We start from the raw sequence: 11,333 nt of genomic DNA on the forward strand, positions 1-11,333 counted from the left end.
TCCTGGAAACTATTCACATGTAACTCCAGGTGCAGGGTGTGTGAGAGGGGTCACCTTGGAGACTGGACGTGTGACCCCAGGTACATGGTCTTGGGGGGGGGGGGTGGGGAATCACACTGGTGAGTGTGGACATGTGACACCAGGGACAGGGCCTGGGAGGAGGGGTCACCCTGGGGGCTCTGGACCTGTGACCCCAGGTGCTGGGTCATGGAGGGGGCTCACCCTGGGAGACATGGATGAGTGTTCCCAGGTACAGGGGCAGGGAGGGCGTCAGCCTGGAAACTGCAGATATTTGACCCCAGATACAGTGTCTGGGTGGGGGTTCACACTGGAGACTGTGGACATGAGACCCAGGTGCAGGATCTGGGTGGGGATGTCATCCTGGATATTTTGTAAGTGTGACCTCAGGTACAGGGTATGAAGGATGTCCTCTGGAGATGGCAGATATTTGACCCCAGGTACAGGGTCTGGGTGGGGGTTCACACTTGAGAGTGTGGACATGTGACCCAGGTATAAGATCTGGGAAATGACATCACCCTGGAGACTATGGACATGTGTCACCAGGTACTGGGTCTGAGAGAATGCACATGGTAGAGACTGGATATGTGACCCCAAATACAGTGCCTTGGACAGGTCACCCTGAGGACTGAAGACATGTGATCTCAGATACAGGTTCTGGGAGGGTGTCACCCTGAAAATTGTGGACACGTAACACAAGGGTAGGGTCTGGGAGGGGAGCTCACAATGGAAACGGTGGCTGTGTCATCCCAGGTGTTCGGACTGATGTGGTAGTGTCACCCTGAAGTCTTTGGACTGTGTCCACAGGTACGGGTCTGTGGGGGTGGGGTGGGGGGGTGGGCAGGGTGTCACCCTGGAGACTGGAAATGTGACCAGAGGTTCAAAGTCTGGGAGTAGTGGTCACCCTGGAGACTGTATACATGTGACCAGAGGTAAAAGTTCTGGTGAGGTGGGGTCACCATGGAGAATGCGGAAGTGTGACCCCAGGTGTAGGTCTAGGAGAGGCAGTTACCCTGAAAACTGGAAATGTGACCCCAGGCACAGTGTCTGGGTGAGGTGTCACCAAGGAGACTGTGGACATTTGACCCCAGGTGCTTGTATTTCAAAGGGATCACCCTTTAGCCTGTGGATGTGTGACCCCAGGTGAAAGGTCTGGGAGTAGGGGTCACCCTGGACTGTGGCCGTCTAACACCAGGTGCAGGGTCTGGGGAGAGGGCTCTCTGTGGAGACTGCGGACATGTGACCCCAAGTGCAGGTTCTGTGAGGTTGTTTTCCCCCTGGAGAAAGTGGATGGGTGACCCAAAATGCAGTGTCTGGGGTAGAGGCTGACCCTGGAGCCTGTGGATGTGTAAAGCCAGGTGAAGTGTCTGGGAGGTGGGGTCACTATGGAGAATGTGGACGTGTGAACCCAGCTGCAGGGTCTGGGAGAGGGTTCACCCTGGAGAATATGGACATGTGCCCCTATGAATAGGGTCTATGAAGGGGTTCACCAGGGAAGCTGTGGCCATGTGACACCAGGTAAATGATCTGATGTGGGATATGAACGTGGAGACTGTGGTCATATAACCCCCAGTGCAGGGGGAAGGGGGGTCACCCTGGAAACTGTGTGTGTGTGATCCCAGGTCCATGGTCTGGGAGAGGTTCATCATGGAGACAATGGACGTGAAATTCCAGGTATAGGGTCTGGGAGGTGGGGTTACCATTCAGATTGTGTGCAGGTGTTTCTGGTTACTGGGTCTGGGTGGTGGGGTCACCCTGAGGACTATGGACATGTGACCCAAAGTACAGGGTCTGGGGAGGGGCTCTCCTTGCATACTGTGGAGTGTGATCTCACATGCAGGATCTGGGAAGTGGGGTCACTCTGGGGATTGTGGACATGTTACATCAGGTGAATGGTCTGGGAGGGGATTACCCTGGAGACTCTGGATGTGTTACCCTAAGTGCAGGGACTGGGAGTTGGTGTCACCCAGGACACTGTGGTCATGAGGCCTCAGGTACAGAGTCTGGATGTTGGCTCAAACGAGAGACTGTGGACATGTGATCCCATGTATATGGTCTGGGAGGGAGTCACCCTGGATACTACAGAAATTTGACCCCAAGTACAGGGTCAAGAAGGGGTTACTCTGGAAACTGTTTATGTGTGACCCCACGTGCAGTTTCTGGGAGGTGGAGTCACACTTCAGACTGTAGACATGTGACCCTGGTCCAGGGTGTGGGAGGGGGTCACCCTGGATCTTGTGGACTGGGAGCTTGGGTGCAGGGTCTGGGAGGTGGTGTCACTCTGGGGATTATAGACATGTTACTCCAGGTGTATGATCTGGGAGAGGTTCACCCTGAAGACTGTGGATGGGCAACCCTAGGTGCAGGGACTGGGAGGAAATGTCACACTGGGCACTGTGGTCATGTGACCCCAGGTACATAGTCTGGAGGTGGTCTCATCCTGGAGACTGTTTACATGTGACCCCAGGTGCAGGGTCTGGGAGGTGGGTCACCTGCCGGGAGCCAGCATATTGCATATTGAGTGCATATTGCATATTGAGTGCAGCACTTTCCACAGCATCATCTTTCAGAATCTGGAATAGCTCAACTGGAATTCTATCACTGCCAGGAGCCAGCGTGAGGAGCTCCACCCATGACAAAGGTCATGAGGAAGGAGGCTCGGCATACGCAAAGGTGGGATCGAGCCTCAGGAGTCCCCCTGGAAATTCTCAAGCATCTATCCCCAAAACCAGAGTCTGCCTACTTCCTGCTTTGTGCTTTCACCTACACCTCTGACTTTACAGGGGGCTGTACCTCACTACCTCTCTCTGAAAAAAAGAGTTAACTTACAGCTCCAGTTAATAAAGTTCCTGGGTGTGATAGTGTTTCAACCTACAAACTCCTTTGGAAGTCCTCTAGCCTGCCTGAATAGGTTTTTCCGGCCACATGTGATTGCTCAGAGCCTCCCAACTGTGAGAGGCATGACATGTTCTAAACTGTCTAAATACAGATTCCTTTGAGCAGTTAAAAGATTGATTAGAAATTGTATTGGTGAAGGGTTTTTCACTTGTTGGGCCAATGTTTGCTGCTAAGTCTCCATATCCCTTACCTGCTGTGTCCCTGGCAGTGTATTGATTAATATAATTGGTGTAAATAGTAGCTTTAATGTTTGTACCCTGGGACCCTTGAGTTAATTTTTTTCTTGTTATAGCCCACCACACCTTTGCTCTGTAGGAATGCAACTTTATCTAATGCTTTTGGAGGGTGGCGCTTGACTAATCACCTTTAGAGAAAAATAAGTTTTCTGAAGAAAGGGTCTTAAAATGTTAACAGGCCTCCAGGCCAGAAGATGATGCAAATCACCTAAACTTCTGCATATGATAAGTTTGCAGGAAGAAAGCCTGGCTTACTGCATGACTCTGCCCCTTCCCCCATTATCCTCTATGCATAACTTAAGGTATAAAAACTACTTTGGAAAATAAAGTGCGGGCCTTGTTCACTGAAACTTGGTCTCCCCATGTCGTTCTTTCTCTCAACTTCTGGCTGAATTATTCAGCCTCTTTTCTCCACTGAATTTCCTCACTGAGCTATCCTTATTTCAGCCTCTTTTCTCCACTGAATTTCCTCACTGAGCTATCCTTATTTCAGCCTCTTTTCTCCACTGAATTTCCTCACTGAGCTATCCTTATTCTATTACTCTTTATATCCTTAATTAACGTTTAATTAAGCAGTTGTTTCCTGACCCTCGCCGACGCCATCCCTGCTTCGAATTCCCTGGATCCACCAGGGCTGGACCCCAGCAGTCACCCTTTAGACTCTAGACATGTGACCCCAGGTACAGGGTCTGGGAGGTGGGGTTACCCTGGAGAGAGTGGACATGTGACCCAACGTCCCAGGTCTGGGAAGGGGGTCACATCAAGGAGACTGTGGATGTGTGACCACACATATAGGCTCTGGGAGGGTGTCACCCTGATGAATGTGGACTTGTGAACCTGGTAAGGTGTAGTCACCCTGGAGACTGTGGACATGTGAACCCAAGTGTGGGGTGTGAGTGGTGTCAACAAGGAGAATTTTGACATGTGACCCCAGGTGTAGGTACTTCGAAGCAGTCAACATGGAGCCTGTGGATGTGTGAACCCAGGGCAAGGGTCTGGGAGGTGGGGTCACCCTTGAGACTGGACATGCAACCCCAGGTGCAGGGTCTTGAGGCAGGTTCACCTTGGCAACTGTGGATATGTGACCCCAGGTTCAGGGTCTTGGAGGACATTCACTCTGCAGAATGTGGACATGTGATCCCATGTATGGTCTGCAAAGGTGTTCACCAGGGAGACTGTGGACATCTACACCAGGTGCTTGGATGTGGGCTGCGGTCACCCTGGAGACTGCATGTGTGACCCAGTTTCAGTGTCTGGGATGTTTGTCACCCTGGAAGCCTTTGACTTCAGGTACAGGGTCTGGGGGTGCTGTCACCCTGGGGACTGTGGACATGTGACAGCAGGTACAGGGTCTGAGTGATGGGGTCACCCTATGGACTGTGGACATCTGATCCCACATGTAGGGTCTGGAAAGGGGCCTCTGTAGAGACTGTGGATGTCTTACCCTAGGTGCAGGGTCTGGGAGGAGGTCACAATGAACACTGTGGATGTGTGACCCCAGGTACTGGGTCTTGGGGGCAGGGTCACTCTGGAGACTATGGACATGTGACCCCAGGTACAGCATATGGGAAGTGGGGTCAACATGGGTAATGTGGACATTTGACCCAAAGTGTAGGGTCTGGGGAGAGGGCTAACCCTGAAGACTGGATGTGTGATTCCCGGTGCATGGTCTGGGAGGGTGTAACCTTGGAGACTGTGGATGTGTGACTCCACATATAGGGTATAGGAGGTGGGGTCACACTTTAGACTGTAGACATGTGACCCTGGTCTAGAGTCGCCCTGGAGATTGTGGGCATAGGATCCCAGATGCAGGGTCTGGGAGGTGGCTCACCCTGGAGACTGTGACATCAGACGCCAGGTGCATTGTTTGGGAGCTGGATCACCCTGGAGACTGTGGACATGTGACCCCAGGTACAGTTTCTGGGAGAGTGTCGCCCTAGACTCTGGACATGTGACCCCAAGTGCAGGATTTGGGAGTGTGTTCACCCTGGTGACTGGACATATGTCACCAGGTGCAGGTTTTGGGCAGGAGGGACACCCTGGATATTGTTGAAGTGTGACCCCAGGCGCAGGGTCTGGGCATTCCCTCATAGCTCAAAAGCTTCCCCCATAGCTCAGTCAGTAAAGAATCTACCTGCAATGCAGGAGACCTGGGTTCAATTCCTGGGTCAAGAGGATTTCCTGGAGAAGGGAATGCCAACCCACTCCAGTATTCTTGCCTGGAGAATCCCATGGAGAGAGGAACGTCGCAGGCTACAGTCCATGGGGTCACAAGAGTTGGACAGGACTTAGCGACTAAACCACCACCACTAAGGATTGTTAAGGGGTGAGAGATTAGTAAATAGAAAATAAATAGACAGGGTCTGGGAGAGGGGGTCACCATGGAGACTGTGAACGTGTGACCCCAGGTACAGTGTCTGAAAAGGGGATCACCCTGGCGACTGTGGACATGTGACCCCAGGTACAGGGTCTGGGAAGAGGGTCACCATGACCCCAGGTACAGGGTAGGTGATGTGAGATCACTGTGGAGGCTGTGGACATGTGATGCCAGGTGTAGGGTCTGGAAAGGGTTCACCTTGGAGACTGTGGACAAGTGACACAATGTGTAAGGTCTGGGTGTGGGGATTACCCTGGAAACTGGAAATGTGACTCCAGGTACATGGTCTGGTAGGTGGGGTAACCATGGAGACTGTGAACTTGTGACAACATGTCAATGGTCTGAGAGTGGTTAACCCTGAGACTATGTACATGTGACCACAGGTGTAGGCTTGTGAGGGAGTGTAAGAGTGTGTGAGGGTGTGAGAGGGAATGTAAGAGTGTTCAATAGTGTGCAAGGGAGTGTAAGAGTATGCAAGATGTGTGAGGGAGTGTAAGACAATGCAAGGGTGTGCAAGGGAGAGTAAGAGTGTGTAGGGTCATGTGAGAGAGTGTAAGAGTGTGCAAGGGTGTACGATGGAGTGAAAGTGTGTGAGGGTGTGTGAAGGAGTTGCAGAGTGTGCAAGGGAATGTAATAGTGTGCAAGGGTGAGTAAGGGTGTGTACGAGTGTGTGAGGGAGTGTAAGAATGTGTGAAGGTTTGCAATGGAATGTAAGAGTTGTGAGGGTGTGCAGAAGAGTGTAAGAGCATGCAAGGGAGTGTAAGAGTGTGCAAGGGTGTGTGAAGGAGTGAGTGTGTCAGGTTGTGCCACACAGTGTAAGAGCATGAAAGGGAGTATAAGAGCATGCGAGGGTGTCTGATGGAGTATAAGGGTGAGTGAGGATGTGCAAGGAAGTGTAAGAGCCTGCAAGGAAGTTTAAGAGCAGGTGAGGTTGTGCGAGGGAGTATAAGAGCATGATAGAGAGTTTAAGAGTGTGAGATGATGCTGTGAAAGTGCTGCACTCAATATTCCAGAAAATTTGGAAAACTCAGCAGTGGCCACAGGACTGGAAAAGCTCAGTTTTCATTCCAATCCCAAAGAAAGGCAATGCCAAAGAATGCTCAAACTACCACACAATTGCACTTATCTCACATGCTAGTAAAGTAATGCTCAAAATTCTCCAAGCCAGGCTTCAGCAATATGTGAACCATGAACTTCCTGATGTTCAAGCTGGTTTTAGAAAAGGCAGAGGAACCAGAGATCAAATTGCCAACATCCATTGGATCATGGAAAAAGCAAGAGAATTCCAGAAAAACATCTATTTCTGCTTTATTGACTATGCCAAAGCCTTTGACTGTGTGGATCACAATAAACTGTGGGAAATTCTGAAAGAGATGGGAATACCAGACTACCTGACCTGCCTCTTGAGAAATCTGTATGCAGGTCAGGAAGCAACAGTTAGAACTGGACTTGGAACAACAGACTGGTTCCAAATAGGAAAAGGAGTACATCAAGGCTGTATATTGTCACCCTGCTTATTTAACTTCTATGCAGAGTACATCATGAGAAACGCTGGACTGGAAGAAACACAAGCTGGAATCAAGATTGCCGGGAGAAATATCAATAACCTCAGATATGCAGATGACACCACCCTTATGGCAGAAAGTGAAGAGGAACTCAAAAGCCTCTTGATGAAAGTGAAAGTGGAGAGTCAAAAAGTTGGCTTAAAGCTCAACATTCAGAAAACGAAGATCATAGCATCTGGTCCCATCACTTTATGGAAAATAGATGGGGAAACATTGTCAGACTTTATTTTTCTGGGCTCCAAAATCACTGCAGATGGTGACTGCGGCCATGAAATTAAAAGACGCTTACTCCTTGGAAGAAAAGTTATGACCAACCTAGATAGCATATTCAAAAGCAGAGACATTACTTTGCCAACAAAGGTCCGTCTAGTCAAGGCTATGGTTTTTCCTGTGGTCATGTATGGATGTGAGAGTTGGACTGTGAAGAAGGCTGAGCACCGAAGAATGGATGCTTTTGAACTGTGGTGTTGGAGAAGACTCTTGAGAGTCCCTTGGACTGCAAGGAGATCCAACCAGTCCATTCTGAAGGAGATCAGCCCTGGGATTTCTTTGGAAGCAATGATGCTGAAGCTGAAACTCCAGTACTTTCGCCACCTCATGCGAAGAGTTGACTCATTGGAAAAGACTCTGATGCTGGGAGGGATTGGGGGCAGGAGGAGAAGGGGACGACAGAGAACAAGATGGCTGGATGGCATCACTGACTCGATGGACGTGAGTCTGAGTGAACTCCGTGAGTTGGTGATGGACAGGGAGGCCTGGAGTGCTGCGATTCATGGGGTCGCAAAGAGTCGGACACGACTGAGTTCAGTTCATGAACTGAACTGAACTGAAGGTTGAGGGAAAGTGTGTAAGAGCATGTGAGAGGCTGTAAGAGTTTGTGAGTGTGTGCAAGGAAGTGTAAGAGCACGCAAGGAAGTGTAAGAGTGTGTGATGGTGTGTGAGGGAGTGTAAGAAGGTGTGCAAGGGAATGTAACAGCATGCAAGGTAGTGAAAGAGTGTTCAAGGGTGTGAGATGAAGTGTAAGGGTGTGTGAGGGTGGGTGAGGAAATGTCAGAGCATGTGAGGGAGTGTAAGAGTGTGTAGAGATAAGCAATGGAGTGTAAGAGTGTGTGGGCGTGCAAAGGAGTGTAGGAGGGTGTGAGGCAGTGTCATAGCATGCAAGAGAGTGTGAGAGTGTGGGATGGTGTGCGAGGGGATGGAAGAGCATGTTAGGGAGTGTAAGAGTGTGCAAGGGTCTGCAAGGGAGTATAAGAGTGTGTGAGGGTGTGTGAGGGAGTGTAAGAGTGTGAGAGGGCATGCCAGGAAGTGTAATAGTGTGTAAGGGAGTCTAAGAATCTGCGAGGGTGTGCAAGGGTGTATGAGTGTGTGAGGGTGTTGTGAGGGAGTGTAAGAGTGTGCTAGGGTGTGAAATGGAATGTAAGAGTGTGAGATGGTGTTCCAGGGAGTTTAAGAGAGATCCCAGGTTCAAGGCAGGTTGGGAGTGACCCTGGAACTAGTGGTTATTTCACGGATTGTAAGAACATGGGAGGAAGTATAAGAATGTGTGAGGATGTGCAAGGAGTGTAAGACTGAGCAACGGAATGTAAGTGTGTGAGGGTGTGCAGTGGAGTATAAGAGTGTGTGAAGGCATGCCAGGGAGTGTAAGAGTGTGCAGGGGTGTATGAGGTAGTGTAAGAGTGTGACAGTGTGTGAGGGAGTGTAAGGGTGGGCAAGGAAGTGTATGACTGCAAAGGTGTGAGAGGAGTATAACAGTGTGTGAGGTAGTGGGAGGGAATGTAATAGTGAGCAAGGTATGCAAGGGCATGTGAGGACATGCAAGGACATAGAGGGAGTCGAGAGCATCTGAGTGTGTGTGGGTTTGCAATGGAGTATAAGAGTGTGTGAAGGCATGCAAGGGAGTGTAAGAGTATACAAAGGTGTGCGAGAGTGTATGAGGACGTGAGGTGTGAGAGAGTGTGCGAGGATGTGTGAGAGTGTGTGATGGTGTGCAAGGGCAGGCAAGGTCATTTGAGGATGTGTGAGGACGTGTGAGAGCATACAAGGACGTGCGAGGGTTGCAAGGCTGGGCAACAGCGTGTGAGGGCATGCAAGAGCATGCAAGGACATGGAAGGGCGTGTGTGGCCATGCGAGTGTGTGTGAGGGCATCTGAGCATGTGCAAAGGCATGTGAGAGCATGCATGGACCTGTGCGAGGATGTGTGAGGGCATGCAATAGCATGAGAAGGCATGTAAGGGTGTGCGAGGATGTGTGATGGTTTGTGAAAGCAGGCAAGGGCATGAGAGAATGTGTGAGGATGTGCAAGAGTGTGCAAAGATGTGCAAGGGCATGTAAGGACATACAAGAACATAGAGGGAGTGCAAAAGCATGTGAGGCACTGCAAGAGCCTCCAAGGGCATGTTAAGCCATGTGAGGGTATGCAAGGGCGTGTGAGGGTGTGTGAGTACATGCGAGGTTGAGCAAGAGTGTGCAAGGGCATGTGAAGCTGTGTGATGATGTGCAAGAGTGGACAAGGGCAGGCGAGGGCGTGTTAGGGAGTGTGAGGACATGCGAGGTCATGTGAGAGTGTGCAAGGACTGTAAGCATGTGCAAGTGCATGCAAGAGCATGTGAGGGCCTGCGAGAGTGTGGGAGGGCATGTGAAGGCACGTGAGACAGTGCAAGTGGGTGTGATGGTATGTGAGTATCTGCGAGGGGATGTGAGAGTATGCAAGAGTGTGTGAGGGCGTGCAAAGAATTGCGAGAGTGTACGAGGACATTTGAGGGAGTGTGAGGCCATGTGAGAGTGCATGAGGGCATGCAAGCATGTGTGAGAGGGTGCAAGGACATGCAAGGAGAGGCAAGGGCATGTGAGGGCTTGCGAGGATGTGTGAGGACATCTGTGGGTGTGTGAGGCTGTGTGAGGGCATGCAAGTGCATGAGAGGATATGTGAGGGAGTGCAAGGCCATGTGAGAGCACGTGAGGGCATGTGAGCATGTGTGAGAGAGTGCCAGGGGATGCAAGGGCATGCAAGGGCATGCTAGGGTGTGCGAGTGCATGTGAGGGCGTGGCAGTGTGTGATGACACGTGACAGCATGCATGATGGTATGTGAGTATGTGTGAGGGGATGTGAGAGCATGCAAGAGCATGTGAGGTAGTGCAAAGAATTGTGAGAGTGTACGAGGACATTTGTGTGAGGGTGTATGAGGGTATGTGTGGGAATATGAGAGCATGTGAGGACATGCAAGTGCATGCAAGAGGGTGCAAGGACGTGCAAGGGTATGCGAGTGCATGTGAGGGAGTTCTAGGGCATTCGAGTGCATGTGAAGGCGTGGCATTGCGTGTGACAATGCATGAGAGCATGCGAGGGTGTGTGAGAGTGTGTGAGGGCATGTGAGGGCTTGCAAGAGCGTGTGAGAACATTTGAGAGTGTATGAGAGTTCATGAGGGCTTGAGAGCTCATGTGAGGATGTGCAAGGGCATGTGGGAGCGTGCGCAGGCATGTGAGGCCATTTGAGGTCATGCAAGTGCATGCAAGGATGTGCGAGAATATGTGAGCATGGGAGAGAGTGTGGTATGGCCTGCAAGGGTGTGTGAGGGCATGCATGGTCGTGTGAGGGCTTGGGAGTACTTTTGTGGCTGTGTGAGAATGTGCAAGTGCATGCAAGAGCATTCGAGGGTGAACAAGGGTGTGTGAGGACATGTGAGAATGTTGGAGGGTGTGCAAGGGCTTGAGAGAGCATAGGAGGACATGCGAAGATTTGTGATGCCATGTGAGCGTGTGAGAGGGCATGCGAGTGTGTGCAAGGATGTGCAAGCCATGCAAGAGCGGGTGAGCACATGCGAGGGTGTGGAAGAGAGTGCAAGGCTATGCAAGACTGTGCAAGGGCTTGCAGTGGCATGCTAGGGTGTACAAGGATGTGCGAGTGCGTGTGAAGCCATGGAGAGTGTGCGAGGGTATGTGAGGATGCATGAGAATCTGCGAGGGCATGCAAGGATGTGCAAGAATCTGTGAGGGCATGAGAGAGCATGCCATGATGTGCAAGAGCATACGAGGATGTATGAGGGTGTGCGAGGCTGTACAAGAGTGTGTGAGGGCTTGCAGTGGCATGCAAGGGTGTACAAGAATTTGTGAGTGCATGCAAAGCCATGGAGAGTGAGTGAGGATGTGTGAGAATCTGTGAGGGCATGCAAGGACGTGCAAGAGCGTGCCATGATGTGCGAGAGCGTACGAGGACATGTGAGGGTGTGCGAGGTCATAC

This window comes from Bubalus bubalis, chromosome 19 (genome assembly GCF_019923935.1).
Source record: "Bubalus bubalis isolate 160015118507 breed Murrah chromosome 19, NDDB_SH_1, whole genome shotgun sequence".
Classification (NCBI taxonomy): Eukaryota; Metazoa; Chordata; class Mammalia; order Artiodactyla; family Bovidae; genus Bubalus; species Bubalus bubalis.